This window comes from Melospiza melodia, chromosome W, assembly GCF_035770615.1.
Source record: "Melospiza melodia melodia isolate bMelMel2 chromosome W, bMelMel2.pri, whole genome shotgun sequence".
Classification (NCBI taxonomy): domain Eukaryota; kingdom Metazoa; phylum Chordata; class Aves; order Passeriformes; family Passerellidae; genus Melospiza; species Melospiza melodia.
The window spans coordinates 22,036,712-22,053,818 of record NC_086225.1 but is presented as its reverse complement, the minus strand read 5'-3'; the positions used below and the strand labels follow the sequence as shown (position 1 = coordinate 22,053,818).

General features: G+C 44.6%; 1 pseudogene; it reads left to right on the top strand.

Moving 5' to 3' along the window:
• LOC134431531 (sorting nexin-2-like) overlaps positions 1-17,107 on the top strand; it is a 193,108-nt pseudogene that overhangs the window by 48,432 nt on the left and 127,569 nt on the right.

Sequence of the window (17,107 nt, the reverse complement as noted above, 5' to 3'; positions counted from 1 at the left end):
CCTGGGGCCCTGGTCCACTGGTGTGGGCTGCTGGCAGTGAGGGCCACGCTTGTGGACCAGGGGATTTGGAGGTGTGGAGCCGCTGGTAGCGGGGCCGCAGACAGCGGGGGCTGCGGGCGGTGAGAGACTGTGGTGGTTCAGGGTGCGTGGGGCACTTCACGTGCGATGCTGCTGGGGATGGGATCGGGGTCAGTTGCAGCATGGGACCGAGCAGACATGGAACGGGGACATGCGCGGGCATAGTGCCAGCTGTTGCCCCCAGCGCTGCCAGCTCAGCGGGGAGGGTGGCAGCTTGGGGTGTGAGATGCAGTCAGGGCCCCCTCTCTCGACCGAGTCCCCCACTCGATCACAGCCTCCTCCAGGCATCCACCTGCTCCAGCATGAGTACCTCCCCCACGGGCTGCGGGTGGATCTCTGCATTCCCTGTGTGTTGCCTTCTGGATCAAGGCAGGCGACCTGGTTCTGAGGATCAGCACGGCGGCCCACTCTCTCCAGGGCCGCTCGGGCCAATGACACACGCAGACACCAATGTGGTGGACGGTCAAAAGGCGTTTATTACTTCTTCTCATGGGGTCTTATAGTCTAAGGGGTCTCTACGTCAAAAGGGGTTTGTCCTTCCTATCTATGGTTAGTAGGGAATGGAAAAGTACTGGGTAAGGAATGGAAAGTTACTGGCATTACTGTTAGTGGGGCAACATTCCTACTGTTAGTGGGGCCACATTCCTAGGGTAATCTCTTATCTTAGAGGAACAAAGGGTCCTGGCTTTCCGTGACATCGCGTGATCTTCCGCAGCGCCTTTTCCCTATCTACCACACCTGTGGACCTCCTTGGGCTGAAAGCCAGCAGCCTGCTTCACCATGGCGTTGGAGTTTAGGATTTTTCCTTTTGTTTCTTTCTCTCTGGGAATTTTCTCCCATTTATTGCTAAGAGACACTAACGACTGGATACTTGAGACAAATGAAGTTTCCTTGGAAAGGGTGCGGCTGACTACTCCTTACCTGGAGGGTTTCTCTTTGAGGGTCTGAGATACCACAAGAATTGGGCTGGGGAAAAGGGGGCTGGGCACAGCTCTTAGCCCTCTTGCTCTCAGCTTTGAAGGACAATGGTGGAGTTTCTGCTTACTGGGGGTAGTATTCGCTGCTGCTTCTGCTGCTGCTGGAGCCCAGCCCTGTCCTCCTCCTTCCGTCCTTAGAGAGCAGCCATTGAACTGGGACCTTATTGTGAGAAACAATACTCTCTTTCAAAAAATGTAAAAGGTTTATTAAAACCTTATCAAAAATGCAACAGAAGACTGAATAAAGAAAAATACAGCGCTAGGAGCAAAGGACACCATCACCACGTGCTCATCCACAAAATGGATGTTCCACCCTTTATATCTCTAGCTCCTCCCAAAGTCTTGTCAATCGACTCCTTCTTCGCTATCCAGTGGTGGAAGTCACTTTCTTACATCTTGATTGCAGGTCAGGTGCAACCATAGCAACAAGCTGACCCTCCCAAATGCCCCTACTACTAAGGCCATCCTGTGATAACAATGCAAGGGGGAGGGGAAACATAACTATACATCTACAAAACTTCTCTTCACATATACTTAATATTCTCTCTTTAACTGTGAGTCAACCATTGCATTACTAATCTATAGCATTATTAATACCCTACTGTGACAGTGGTCACAAGGGTTCTTGGATGAGGGAAGAGACGAGAATGTTGACTCCATGTTCAGAAGGCTTGATTTATTATTTTATGATATATATATATATTACATTATAACTAGACTAAAAAGAATAGAAGGAAAAGTTCTCAGAAGTCTAGCTAAGCTAAGAATAGAAAAGAATGATAACAAAGGCAGCTGGATCCGACAGAGAGCGAGAGCCAGTTCTGCCGTGACTGATCACTAAATCAAAACATCCGCAGGAGACCAATCACGGATCCACCTGTTGCATTCCACAGCAGCAGATAATCATTGTTTACATTTTGTTTCTGAGGCCTCAGCTCCTCAGAAGAGAAAAATCCTAAAGAAAAGGGTTTTCACAAAAAGATGTCTGTGACACCCTACCTCACTAAAAAATGGATTTTCACCATCTACTCAGGTGCCTCACGGGAAACCCCAGAATCCTGAGCTCTTTCCACCTCCCAGGGAACCTCTTCCTGCTGTTTTCAGGAGCCGGGCTGTCGCTGCTCAGTCCCCCCCGTTTCTTTGCCACTGCTCCAGGTTTTTGCTGCACTTTAGCCCTGCACCCCCTGCCGGCCAGGAGTCCCGTGGTTCCAGCTACAACTGTGGAGCTTCTGAATGTTATGAACAAAAATTTGGTTAATATTTTTTTTGTTTTAAAAAGTTACCACTACTGCTGGGCTGCTGCCTTTGTTATTGTAATCACGGGTCGTTGTCGTTAATGGTTGTTTTTGTATTAGTAAAGGCCCTGGCTGGGGTGAGGTAATAGCCCTTCTCCTGGGTGGGGACCTTGCCCTAAGCTAAGTTTTACCTTTCTCAGAATAGGGAAGACACCTGAGAAGGTGGGGGGGGTTATGCAAAGTGACTCGCAAGACCAGAATGCTTTGTGGGACCCCCATCTCAAACTCATGCAGAAACCCCAAAAACAATGAGCCACCTAAGAGTTGAGAGACTGGAGTGATGTCTGGACGTGAGGAACCAAGTGCTGAGCCTGCAGAGACGCGGAACACCTTCGGACCCTCTCGCCCTGACCATGGGAGGTGACCCCGGCGGTGAGAGCAAGCTGACAGAGTGGGAGGGGTACCATCTGACGGGGACGTCACGCCGTAAAGGCTCCCACGAGGACTGGATTTCCCCCAGCTCTGCCCCTAGTGGACAGAGCTGCGCATATCCTCCTCCTCTGAGTCGCCTTGGGAGAGACGACGGACGCTGCAGACCGTCGAACCGCCCAATCCTGAGCTGATCACTTTTTAATAAAGGCATTACACAGGAGAAGAAGTCTCCTGGCCCTTTTTGTTTATTTCAGCTGGGGGCTCTCGTCCGGAATAGCCACGCCGCAAGAGGACTCAGGACTGGCCATCTTGGATCTTCAGAGGACAGCTGGCTACCAGGACCAAGAGGGACCGGCTCAGGACAGCGACGCAGAGGAGCACCGGAGCACCGGACTGGTGAGAAACTCGGTGGCGGGAGTGGGAGACGTGCGCATGTGTGTGTGAGTGAGACGAGGGCCGGCAGCTGGACCTTCGAAGCGAGAGTGGACCCCTCAGTACTGCGGTTCCGCCTTTTCGCAAGAAAAGCGGCCAGGAACAGGGGGACGTGAGTGGAATTAGCGTGAGTGAAGTCGTCTCCCAAGGGGGAATAAAGGGCCCCCCCACTCCGGGCGTGCGGAGTGAATTACTGTGTATGAGTGGCACGCACCCCAAAGTCCTGACAAAGGGAGGTCAGGCACTTTTGTAAGTCTCGAGAAGGATTTGAGTAAGATTTGTCAGTCCCGAGAAGGATTCAGGTGTTTCACAAGCCCTGCAGGCAAAGTAAGTCCTGACAAAGGAGTCAGGCACAAACCCCAGCGAAGGAGGCTGCGGTTTGCTTTTAAGTCCTGATACGGTGAAGCCTAAAAATTGGCAGGTTAGGCAAACTAAAAATCAGGCAGTTGTTTTTCCTGACTGAGGGTGTCAGGCACAACCCGGATTCTTGGCCATGGCTTCGTGTGTTTAAGTCCCGATAGATGTAAGACCTGACGCTGGGAAGTTGGGCAATCAAGAGATTGGGCAGTTGTTTCAGTATAAAGTCCTGAGCATCAGGCAGAAATTTGAAGTTCAGTGGAGGAGGCTGGAGCTCCTCAAAGAAGGTTTTTTTTGAAATTCCCTGTCAGTAGAGGCACCTTTGGGATTTTTTATTGAGACCTGAAAAATGGGATGTTGTAGTAGTAAAAAGACCGGCAAGAGACTGAGGTATATACATCCCAATAGTCCCTTAGGAGAACTGTTAGTAAAATGGGATTCTATAGAGGCCACGGAGGGATTAGATAAAGTGAAAATGATCCATTATTGTATGGAAGCGTGGCCAGAATTAGAGGTGCAAGGAGGATGGCCTTGGTGTGGGACAAAGGATAAGTGGATGTGCCAACAATTAAATAATTATCTGACAGCTCGAAGAGATACTGATCCTGAGCAATTATTGTATGTGGCTTGCTGGTTAAAGAGCGCTGTTGGGGATGAAGGGGTGCGAATTGGTAAGGTACAGAGTAAGAAAGAGGGGAATGAAGGAGGGGATGATAGAACTAGTAAAAGATGGGACCCCCTGGATTATTTGCCTCCTTCTGCCCCTCCACCTAATAATCCTCTTCTTCAAGCACCTCAAATGGCAGGTCCGGTTCCTCCCCCGGCTGCCATCTCATTACCACCTGCTCAAACTCCTCCTTCTACCTCTTCAGCTTCTGCTATGATAAACCCAGTATCTCCTCCAGTCCCTTCTGCATCACCACAAGGGCCTACTCCACCTGCTGTATTCTCCACCCCTTCTCCAGCTCTGCTTAATAACTACTCAGGCTCTTCTCCCCCTCCTATTGCTGTCCCTTTACCTCCTCCTAGTTGGGACACAAATGCCTCCTTGCCCAGTAAACAGCTATCAGCAAATACACCTGCTGATGGGCAGAACATTCAGGGTAACCCAGAAAACCCTCAAAGTAGTTTGGCATCTGAAGATGGGCCGTACTGTAGCACCAGATCCAAGACCTCCAAGGCAGAGAGACTCTTTCCCCTCAGAGAGGTTCCTATGGGAGGAGTAGCGGGAGGTGTTGGCTTTGTGAATGCTCCCCTAACTGCTTCTGAGGTGAGAGGATTCAAGAAAGAGTTGGGGCATTTGGTTGAGGACCCAGTGGGCATAGCCAACCAAGTGGATCAATTTCTAGGTCCAAATATCTACACTTGGGGGGAGATGAATTCCATCCTGAGTATATTATTTTCCCCAGAAGAGGTCCAGATGATAAGGGCGGCTGGCATAAAAATTTGGGAGAAAGATAACAGTCCAGGACCCCAGGTGCCAACAGGTGAACAGAAATTGCCACTAACGGAGCCCAACTGGAACCCTAACCAGGAGGAGGGGAGGAAGGCCATGAGGGAATATAGGTCTTTGATAATACGGGGGATCAAAGAGTCAGTTCCCAAAGGAACTAATACCCAATTGGCATTTGAGGGTACACAGGAGAAAGATGAAGCTCCTGCTGCCTGGCTTAATCGCCTAAGGCGGAACTTTCAGTTGTACTCTAGAATAGACCCAGACACCCCGGAAGGTCAAATGCTACTAAAAGTCCAATTTGTTACCAAATCTCGGCCTGATATACGGAGAAAACTGGAAAAGATGGAAGATTGGCAAGAGAAGGACATTAATGAGTTATTAAAAGAGGCATTGAAGGTGTATTTAAGGAGGGAGGAAGATAAAGCAAAGGCCAAGGCTAAGATCATGGTTGCTGTAGCTAGAGAGAGTGCAGGGTGGGCGGGTCCACCACCAGGAGGAGGCAAGTACTGTCAGGTGCAAGAGGGATGGAGACACCTCAAGGTCCTTTGAGAGAACGACATTGCTCTTACTGTGGAAAGGCAGGACACGTTAGGAGGTTTTTTAGAAAGCTCAGACTCGATGAGGCAATAGCCAAGGAACAGGACAATTTAGGAAGGATTCTTAAGGGGGAGGACTAGGGGTGTCAAGGGCTTTTTACTATAGGGGACCCGATGAAACATCTAGAAGAGCCCTTGGTAAATTTTGAAGTGGGACCCCTAAATGAGGAATTTGAATTTTTGGTTGATACAGGGGCAGATAAGTCCTGTCTCAACAAAATACCACAGGGATTCACTGAATCCCCCAATCTCTTTGGACAAGCTTTGGAGAGTTTGTTGGAACAATTTGTCCCTGAACAAGAAGTGCAGATCTTGCAGTATGTTGATGACCTGATGGTATCAGGAAAGGAAAAAGATCAGGTCAGACATACTAGTATTAAACTTTTGAATTTTCTGGGGGAGAAAGGACTAAAAGTTTCCCAAGGGAAACTACAATTTGTGCAATCAGAAGTAACATACTTGGGGCACATAATAGGGGGAGGGTATAAGAAACTAAGTCCTGACAGAATTTCCGGTATTTTAGCTCTCCCGGCCCCAAAAACGAAAAGAGATGTGAGAAAACTCCTGGGCTTGTTCGGGTATTGTAAGTTATGGTTGGATCAATACACACAGAGTGTGAAATTTCTGTATAATAAACTAGTAGATCCAGAACCCCTAATTTGGACAGCTGAAGATGATCAACAATTGGAAAACTTAAAAACAAATTGTCTTCTGCCCCGATCCTAAGCTTACCAGACCTCAGGAAGGGCTTTGACCTGTTTGTGAGTGCAGAAGGAGGTATAGCCTATGGAGTATTAACTCAAGAGTGGGGAGGGTGCAGAAAACCCGTGGTGTACATATCCAAGTTGTTAGATCCAGTGGCTAGAGGCTGGCCAGTTTGTATACAGGCAGTAGCAGCAACTGCAATCCTGATAGAGGAGACTCAAAAATTGACCTTACAGGGAAAAATTAAAGTGCATACTCCTCATGATCTTAAGGCAGTACTGAGACAGAGAGCTCTGCAGTGGTTAACCGATGCTAGAATATTAAAATATGAGATAATACTAATGAATACAGAGGACTTAGAATTTATCACATCAAATGCCCTCAATCCAGCACAGTTCCTAATGGGAGAGCCTATAGAGAATTTAGAACATGATTGTCTAGAATTGGTTAATCTCCAAACAAAAGTAAGAGAAGATTTGGAAGATCAGCCTCTAGCAACTGGAAGAAGCTTATTCATAGATGGCTCTTCGAGGGTAGTAAATGGAAAAAGAGCTTCAGGTTATGCCATTATAGATGGAGAAACATTACAAATTGCAGAAAAAGGGAAACTATCCCCAAGCTGGTCAGCCCAAAGTTGTGAAATATATGCCCTGAAAAGGGGACTGGACTTACTGGAGGGGGACCGGGGAACCATTTATACGGACTCCCAATATGCATATGGGACAGTTCATACATTTGGGAAAATATGGGAGGAACGTGGGTATTTAAGTTCAAAGGGAAAGAGCTTAGCCCATGAGAACCTAGTCCGATCAGTACTAGAGGCCCTACAAAAACTTATAGAAATAGCAGTGGTCCATATAAAGGGACACCAAAGAGGAGACAGTTTAGAAGTTAAAGGAAACCGACTGGCTGATCAGATAGCCAAAGAAGCAGCTCTAGAACCAGGGGATCCAGTAAAAATTTTGAAGACAAAAATGACACCTGAAAAAGGGGAGGAACCTATATTTAGTGAAGAAGAATTAGAAGCAATAAAAGATTTAAAGTTATATCAAGGACAACAGGGAAAGTGGTTAACCTCAGATGGACGGGTGTTTTTGAATAAAGCACTGGCTCGGACAGTGCTAACAGAACTACATAAATTAACTCACTGGGGAGTCCAAGGACTATGTGCTCATTTCCTAAGAAATAACCTATGCATCGGGGTATATAGCCTGGCTAAAGCTGTTACCAGAGGGTGTATCATTTGTCAAAAAGTGAACCAGAAAGTTATGAGAAAAGTAGTACCTGGAGGAAGGGAATTAGCCTTGAGACCCTTCCAAAGCATACAGATAGATTTCACTGAAATGCCCCCAGTGCAAGGATACAGATATATACTGGTTATAGTTGATCATCTCACACACTGGGTAGAAGCCTTCCCGACCAGGAGGGAAACAGCTCAAGTCGTGGCAAAAGCAATCCTAGAGAATATTATCCCCAGATATGGTATTGTGAACACCATAGACTCAGACCGAGGTCCACATTTTGTGTCCCAAACATTACAAAATATAATTGAGGCTTTAGGAATGAAATGGAGGTTGCATACTCCGTGGCACCCCCAGAGTTCTGGGAGGGTGGAGCGAATGAACAAAACTCTCAAAAATGTATTAACTAAATTGATTGAGGAAACAAAGATGAATTGGCTGAAGTGTTTGCCCCTAGCGCTATTGCGCATCAGAACAAGACCTCGGGCTGACATAAGAATTTCACCTTATGAAATGATGTTTGGGCTGCCATTCTTGTTAACACCTTATAGCACAGGAGACTATCTGGAAGGGGAAGAAGCTACCAGAAAGTATTTAGAAATAATTGGAAGAACTCTGGAGGGACTTAGAAAGAAAGGATACCTTCCTCAAACTTCCCCTCTCGACACAAAAGTTCACAACATTAGTCCAGGAGATTGGGTTTTGATAAAATCATGGACTACGGGAACATTAATGCCTAAATTTGAAGGCCCCTTCCAGGTGCTCCTGATCACAAATTCAGCTCTGCGGACCAAAGAAAAAGGTTGGACTCATATCACAAGAATAAAAGGGCCAGTCTCACTCCCAGGTACAGGACTGGATCCAACATCAGCTTCCCCCTCTGGCATTGGACCAGAGTCTACACCACTCTCACCCCCCGGCGCTGGACGAGATTCATCTGCTTCACAAGCTAAATCACCTGAGTACACTGTGGTAAAAGGACCAAAGGATTTAAAGTTGACTCTCAGAAGGAAGAGTCAAAAAGACTGAACTGTGTGGGAAAAAAATTGTTTGTTAAGAGTTCTAATATTGCTTAAAATGTTTTAAGACTGTTCTGCGTAAATTATGTTGGTAAAAAGTTTAAGACTGTAAATAAGTAATTCTGGTTAATTCTCCAATTTATTTCTAAAGACTCCAGGTTAATCCTCTACAGAACACTCCCCTGGGAGGGGAAACCAAAATTGGTAGGGAACAGACCAAGAGAGGTTTAACCAGAGAAACGGGTAGAAGGGACTCTGAAGAGCTTGGAAGCTTTTCCTCAGTAAAGTTCCCCAAGAGGCAAGACCGGGTGGGCAGGCTGTGTGAGATGACCCATACCGGACTCTTGGGAACAGTAGTGCTGATGGCTCTGATTGCTGGTGGTGCTCAGGGGAGCCCAGCTGAGCCGTGCAATGAATGCTACCAACCCCTCTGTGAGGAGGAAGTGAGCTCCTTGTCGAGAGTCCACATCAGTTCTAACCCTGATTGTGTTAACCCCTCCCAATTGGTCCTTTATCAGAAAAATAAGAGAGTGTATTGGATAGTATACAATACTGCCACTTTTTGGCAGCCACTCCTAGGAGAGTGCCCTATAGGGGAAGCCTGGTTGTGCTTTGAATGGGATGCTGCTGAAACAAGCTCAGGAGATCTAGTAAAAAGCAAAGAAATGGTGAAAATGGTAAGAAAAATTGTTAGTTACAAGTATTTATATGAGTGTACTGGAAAAGAGATAAACCCCTTTTGGAACACATTTCAGGGGAGCCTTAAACCCCTAGATTTGATCTCGTCTGGCAGCTGCACCGCTGGAGTGATAAAACCAATTTTCTTATTACCCAAAGAAACTGGATCAAGTTTGGGAGTTCCTATATATAATGATTTGGGAGAAATTAAACAGAACAGGCACAGTGAAATAGAAATTGAGAAAATCCAAAATTGTAAAAGCCAAATTCGGATCCCAATATCTATGTTAAACAAAGTTATCCGGCTCCAGGCAGTATTAAAAATTAAGAATTCAATTATTAGGAACATTTCAAACAAAATAAAAAGGTTAGCATGTGTAAATAATGAGGAACAAACTCCTACACTTGATCCCAGTGGGTGGGAGAACCTAAAGATTTTCAAAAAGGATGTATCGGAGAAGGTAGTTTTTCTCAGTGTGTGTATACTTGGAGGATTGCTCTTTTTACTATGCTTGTTTATCTGTTTTAGTAAAATAGTACTGGCCGTGCAGACCAACCTGAAGAAACCAAGGAAAGTAACAAGGTTAAGTAACCATGATTACCAAAGTGCACAAGGGATTTATAGTAGATTCAAAACAAAAATTGGGAGTTGATGCGAGCTTAGAATTTAAGCTCGATCAAAGAAAAAGAGGGGGGACTGTTATGAACAAAAACTCGGTTAATATTTTTTTTGTTTTAAAAAGTTACCACTACTGCTGGGCTGCTGCCTTTGTTATTGTAATCACGGGTCGTTGTCGTTAATGGTTGTTTTTGTATTAGTAAAGGCCCTGGCTGGGGCGAGGTAATAGCCCTTCTCCTGGGTGGGGACCTTGCCCTAAGCTAAGTTTTACCTTTCTCAGAATAGGGAAGACACCTGAGAAGGTGGGGGGGGTTATGCAAAGTGACTCACAAGACCAGAATGCTTTGTGGGACCCCCATCTCAAACTCATGCAGAAACCCCAAAAACAATGAGCCACCTAAGAGTTGAGAGACTGGAGTGATGTCTGGACGTGAGGAACCAAGTGCTGAGCCTGCAGAGACGCGGAACACCTTCGGACCCTCTCGCCCTGACCATGGGAGGTGACCCCGGCGGTGAGAGCAAGCTGACAGAGTGGGAGGGGTAACATCTGATGGGGACATCACGCCGTAAAGGCTCCCACGAGGACTGGATTTCCCCCAGCTCTGCCCCTAGTGGACAGAGCTGCGCATATCCTCCTCCTCTGAGTCGCCTTGGGAGAGACGACGGACGCTGCTGACCGTCGAGCCGCCCAATCCTGAGCTGATCACTTTTTAATAAAGGCATTACACAGGAGAAGAAGTCTCCTGGCCCTTTTTGTTTATTTCACTGAATACATCTCATCTACCACTCTGTGGTTTTGCTCATCCCTGCCATTCCAGCTTGCTGCTTCTGAAGTCCCTGCTACAGCTACTTTTACTATCCAGAGGGGCACCAGGATCGGCTGCCTTTGAGGATTTCTAAGAGAAGCCCCTTTTCCCTCCTTTCTGCCTGCTGCGCCCGCCATTACCACGTGCATAGACACCACTGAACTTGCACCACAGCGCCCCGTGCAGCCACGGGAGAATCATCACAACTGGCCTGCCTGGCCGGGGAGCCACCAGCACCCCTGCCAGCTGTGATCGTAGCTACACCAAAGGGGAAAGTGCCTGACAGCTAAGTGAAGGCTGTTACTGGGTTTCTGGTTTTGTTTGTTGCTGCTGCTGCTGTTGATGTTTGTTTGCCTTGTTATCCATATGTATAGTAATAAAGAACTGGTTTTCCTTTTCCTATATCTTTGCCTGAAAGCCCCATAATTTCAAAAGTATAACAATTTGGGGGGAAGGGGGTCATATTCTCCATTTCAAGGGAGATTCCCACTTCCCTTGGCAGACACCTGTCTTTCAAAGCATGACACATGGTCATTGCCACAGCCTGCAGAGGAATCTCAGCTCCAGTGCCTGGAGCACCTCCTCCCTCTCCTTCTTCACTGACCTTGGTGTCTTCATGTTCTCTCACATGTTCTCACCTCCTCCTCTTTTCTGCCTAGAAAAAAACACTGTGTCCCCCTTTGTTTTGATTTTCTTCTTAAATATGTTATCACAGGCGTTACCATCATCTCTCATTGGCCCAGGCTTTGCCAGCAGCATTTCCATCTTCAGAGCCATCAGGGATTGGCTCTGCCTTACATGGTGGAAGCTTCTAGCAGCTTCTCAGAGAAGCCATCTCTGTGCCCTCCTGCTACTAAAAACCAGGCTGTGCAAAACCAACACATCATTATAGGTCACTTCCGACTAAAATATTCAATTTGAAATGTATGGTTTGCTGGTGGTCAAAATCAAGTAGTGGAGGAAAGAAAGCGTAAAGGGTTTGCAGAGCAGAGATATACATACTCTTTAAATATAGATGAACTATCTACAATCTGAAGAAAGTAAAAATAGGTAGTTTGTTTTACTGGTCAGAATTCCTCATCTACTAATATTTCTATTTTATGAGTTGTGGGCTTTTGGTAGGGGGTGTATATGTATAACTTTTATGCTCAATATGCCTATATGACAATCAGCAGTTGTTCAGAGTGCAAAAACTACATTTGACATAGGTGCTAAAAAAAGCAGTCTGTGGTGGAAAAAATGTCATTTATATTCATCATGTATAGAAATGAATGATTTAGCAGTTTGTGACTACTGCAAAAGACTTTATGCAGCAGCAGAGAAAATTGTCTACTTAATTTTACTTAAACCTATTGTTCACTAGAAGCTCGGATGTCACCTCTAGTTTTACTGACGTATTTAAATTATCTGACCGAGAAATTGATGTTTTTTATAAATTATTTTATTAAACTTATGTATTATCACTTTTTAATGTTCATGCTTGGTATCTTTTGTGGTGTACATATATCTCTATGAAAAATATCTTTTTTGTGAACTCAAAATCTTTATCTAGAAGCCACAGAAGAAGTTTCATTGGACAGTCCAGTGAGGGATCCAGTACTTTCACCAGAATCTACTCTTGGAATCGCTCCTGTAACACCTACTACATTAGTAGCTGCCAGAATGAATTAGAAAAGTATAACAGCCCCTGTTATTTTTGATAGGTACAGAGAAGAGGTACTGAGAAAATTTTTAAGTTATATTTTGATGACTATGGAAATGTCTTTGTGTGTGTGTGGCATGTGTTTACTATTTGCAGGTTTTGGTTTTTTAATGCAGTTCCTAACTACTGGAACACTCCTTGTTAAAGGGAAGTATGCAAGAGAACAACTATTCTGTTTATTTTGTGTTTAATATGTATTTGACTCATGAAATCATATGTGTGCATTGCTTAGGTGATGAGAGATCTGTAGTATGAGGAGTAACATGCTCCATTTCTACAGGATAGGCATTGCAAAAGTGTGTGAAGGGAACAGGTGTTGAGCTATGTGTTAAAGATGTGTATTAATTCATGCTAGCATGTTACAGGTTTTAACTCAGATTTCTGAAGCTGCTGTTAATAAGGAAATTGAGGAAACTGTTGTTAGCATTATTCTGCATACTAACAAACAGATAAGGCTGTTCATAGTTTTACCACTTAATTTGCTATTTACATTTGTCATTCCATTCAAAGTCTGTGCATTGGCAAATACCATTTATTCTACAATATGCTCCTAGAAAATGTCACCGATGAGTGAGGTTTGGCAAATAAGACTAGCTTGGGACTTGATGGCTGCTTTCCCAGATTCCCTAAGTTGACATTTCATTCAGAATTTTTTTCCTTCTCAGCCTTGACACATTGTTCTGTCATGGTCTTTCTTTACTTCTGTTCTAATAAACTTATGTATATTGCACAAAAGATTAGGAAATTCTGTTATTACACAGCTCAGGGAAGTATCTGAAAATTCCATAGATGTTCCTTTCCTCATCCCCAACTCTTCAACCTCAGATACCATTAATAATGAGGAATATAGCTGTCTTTTGATTAGAAACTTATAGAAACATTGCAAGTGAGAGCATTTTAGAACCTCCGTGCCTGCTAGGATTGGAGGAGATAAAATGAGCATTGCCCTGAGATAAATGTTTACTAAAGCTCTGAGGCCAACAAGTCTGAAGAAGTTGCCACACTAAAATATTTTCAGGAAGACTCAAAATGAGAAACCAAGATGTGAAATTATGTTCACTTTAAATTGGATGGTAGATCTAGAAGAGCTTTTTAGTCATTGAGACACACTGACTCTTCCTTCATATATATCCTTATCTTTGTACCAATATGTTGCTTTAATGCACATTAACTTATAAAAAATGACATACATTTTTCTAGATTGAAGAGGAAGCAAATGGAGATTTGTTTGAAATAGAAATCAATGTATAAGTCCTAGAGAAAATTGGTAAGTTACTTGAACCTATTATGTTAGTCTGTCATATCTTTTAGAGACTTCTGAAATGTTAGTACAATTCCTTATTCAGTTATCTTTTGATGGTTTTAGCATGTGAATAAAAAGCTATTTAATGTGTATTTTGGAAAAATAAAGTGTGTGGAGGGATTAAAATAACTTACAAGTATTTTAATTTTATTACAGGGGATGGCATGAATGCTTATATGGCTTACAGAGTAACAACAAAGGTAACTAGTGCAACAAATATATTTGCAAATAACTTTATATCACAGCTGAGTAAAAGTATCAGTAAGTCATAACTAAAATGAATCTTTTTTTAGACATCTCTTTCTGTGTTTCACAAAAATGAATTCTCTGTTAAAAGATGATTCAGTGATTTCCTTGGCTTGCACAGCAAATTAGCAATGAAGTACATGCATATTGGTTACATTGTGCCTCCCGCTCCAGAAAAAAGTATTGGAGCTAAGTCTACTTTCTGCAAGGTTGAATGTATGCCTGTAATTTCAGTACTAAAACATAAATGAAATATTTTAATACCAATTGTGCTTGTACAATAAATATACATGGAACGTGGTAAAATGGCGGGACTTACTGTTATGTAAGCAAGCTCTGGGTGTAACTTAAGGTCCTCATGAAGAGACTTTCTTTGGCTATGGATAAGTTGGGAATACTCACAGACTGTTGGACCTTTCTCTAAAGACCACGAAGCTCCTACTTGAAACTTAAACTGCCAACCTTTCACTTCTTGGGCAGTATTTAGTCCCATCTAAAAGTGTACAGTCCACATGTTTATAATCTTGGAGAGAAGAAGGAAAAATATAGTTGTCTAGGCTGATTTAAAATGAGGCATCTTGAAGCAGAGAGCTGACAAAACAGTTTGAAGTAGATGACATGCATTTACACCACTCACATGTTTATTGTATTTTACTTTTTAGGACTGATGTCTTAATATGAAATTTACCAACAGTCATGGCTTACTGGTGAGGTTCCGGATGACTGGAAGCTGGCCAATGTGATACCCATTCACAAAAAGGGTGCAAAGGAAGATCCTGGCAATTATAGACCAGTCAGCCTGACCTCTATACCTGGCAAAATAATGGAAAAGTTTATATTACGCGCCATCATGCAAAATTTGCAGGACGGCCAGGGTATCAGACCCAGCCAGCATGGATTTAGGAGGGGTAGATCAGGTCTGACTAACCTGGTCACCTTTTATGACCAGGTAACCCGGCTAGTGGATGCAGGGAAGGCTGTAGATGTTGTTTACTTGGATTTCAGCAAGGCCTTTGACACTGTCTCCCATAGCTTACTCCTAGACAAACTTGCAGGCTGTGGTCTGGACAGGAATACTCTTTGCTGGGTTCAGAACTGGCTGGATGGCCAGGCCCAGAGAGTGGTGGTGAATGGTGTTGCATCCAGCTGGCGACCAGTCACCAGTGGTGTCCCTCAGGGGTCTGTGTTGGGGCCAGTTCTGTTCAATATTTTTATTGACGACATGGATGAGGGCTTAGAGTCTTTTATTAGTAAATTCGCCGATGATACTAAATTGGGAATGAGTGTAGATCTACTGGAGGGGTGTAGGGCTCTCCAGAGAGACTTGGAACGGCTGGACGTATGGACAGAATCAAACGGGATGAAGTTCAATAAGTCCAAGTGCCGAGTATTGCACTTCGGCCACAATAACCCCCAGCACCGATATAAGCTGGGGACGGAATGGCTGGATAGTGCTCAGGTGGAAAGGGACCTGGGGATGCTGGTTGACAGTCGATTGAATATGAGCCAGCAGTGCGCCCAGGTAGCCAAGAGGGCCAATGCCATCCTGGCCAGTATCAGAAATGGAGTGGCCAGCAGGAACAGAGAGGTCATTCTTCCCCTGTACTCGGCACTGGTGAGGCCTCACTTAGAGTATTGTATCCAGTTCTGGGCCCCTCACTTTAGGAGGGACATCGAGTTACTTGAGCGTGTCCAGAGGAGGGCAACGAGACTAGTAAGGGGCTTGGAGCACAAGCCATACAAAAAGCAACTGAGGAAGCTGGGGTTGTTTAGCCTAGAGAAAAGGAGACTAAGGGGTGACCTCATCACTCTCTACAACTTCCTAAAGGGTAGCTGTGGTGAGCTGGGGGTCGGCCTCTTTCTCCGGGCGACAACAGATAGAACAAGAGGACACAGTCTCAAGCTGCGTCAAGCGAGATGTAAGTTAGAATTAAGAAGGAAATACTTCACAGAAAGAGTGGTCAGATACTGGAATCATTTACCCAGTGAGGTGGTGGAGTCATCATCCCTTGAAGAATTCAAAAAAAGACTGGATGTGGCACTTGCTGCCATGATCTAGTTGAACAGTTAGAACATCGGCTGGACTTGAGGATCTTATAGGTCTCTTCCAGTCTTGAACTTCTGTGATTCTGTGATTCTGTGAAATGTCCCGCTTTCAGGATTTAACACTGGTAGGCAGATAAGCACCACACAGCTGCCCAATCGCTCCCTCTGACAAGAGAATCAGAAGGGTAAGAGTGAAAAAACTCATGGGTTGAGATGATAAAGACAATACAAAAAGGAAGAGAAAAAAAAAAACCTAACGCATAAATAAAATCAAAACCTAGATAAACAAGTGATGCAAAAAAACCAAATTGCTCGCTACCATCTGACCAACGCACAGCCAGTCCCTGAGTAACAGCAGCACTAGAAACACACACCCCACCCTCTCACCTGGTTTTTTTGCTAAGTGATGTCATATGGTAGAGAATATCCCTTTGGTCAGTTGGGGTCAGCTGTCCTAGCTGTGTCCCCTCTCAACTTCTTGTGCACCCCCAGCCTATTCACTGGCAGGACAGTGTGTAAGAGTAGGCCTTGACACTGTAAATCTGTCTTGGTTTGAAAAGACAGGTGTGTGCTAAGGAAGGCAGGACCCTTCCCTAAATTGGAAAATGTAAACCCCCTCCCTCCAAATTTTTATAAATTTGAAAATAAGGCGGGCTCTCAGGCAAAGATATGGGATCAGGAATAACAGCTCTTTATTAGGGAAGAAAAAATAAATTAAAAAAAATAAACAATGCAGTAAAAGAAAACAACACTGACAGAGTCAGAATAGGACCTGACACCCTGTGGGTCAGGGTGTTGGTAGCAGTCCAATTGAAATGGTGACTGCAGTCCTCCTGAAGTGGCAGATGTGGTTCTGTTGAAGCAGTGATCTTGTAGAAGGGTGTAGTCTTCCTCTGAAGATCCAATGGAAGAGGCAGCTGCTCCTCTGGGAATCCAGTGGAAAGGCTGTGCTAGTGTCCCAAAAATCTCTGATTATGTCCAGTTAGAAATGCTTGGCTCCTCCCTCTGGGCGGAGCATCTCACAATGGGATGCTGTAATTTTTATTGGTCATGCAGTGACATTTGATGGCCCATTAACAGCAAATGTTTCCCCAGAGGGAGGATTGGTTTGTGGAAGAGATAAAGAAAACTGCCCAATTAACAGAAGACAAATGCCACACCTCTAGCAGATGGCAAATA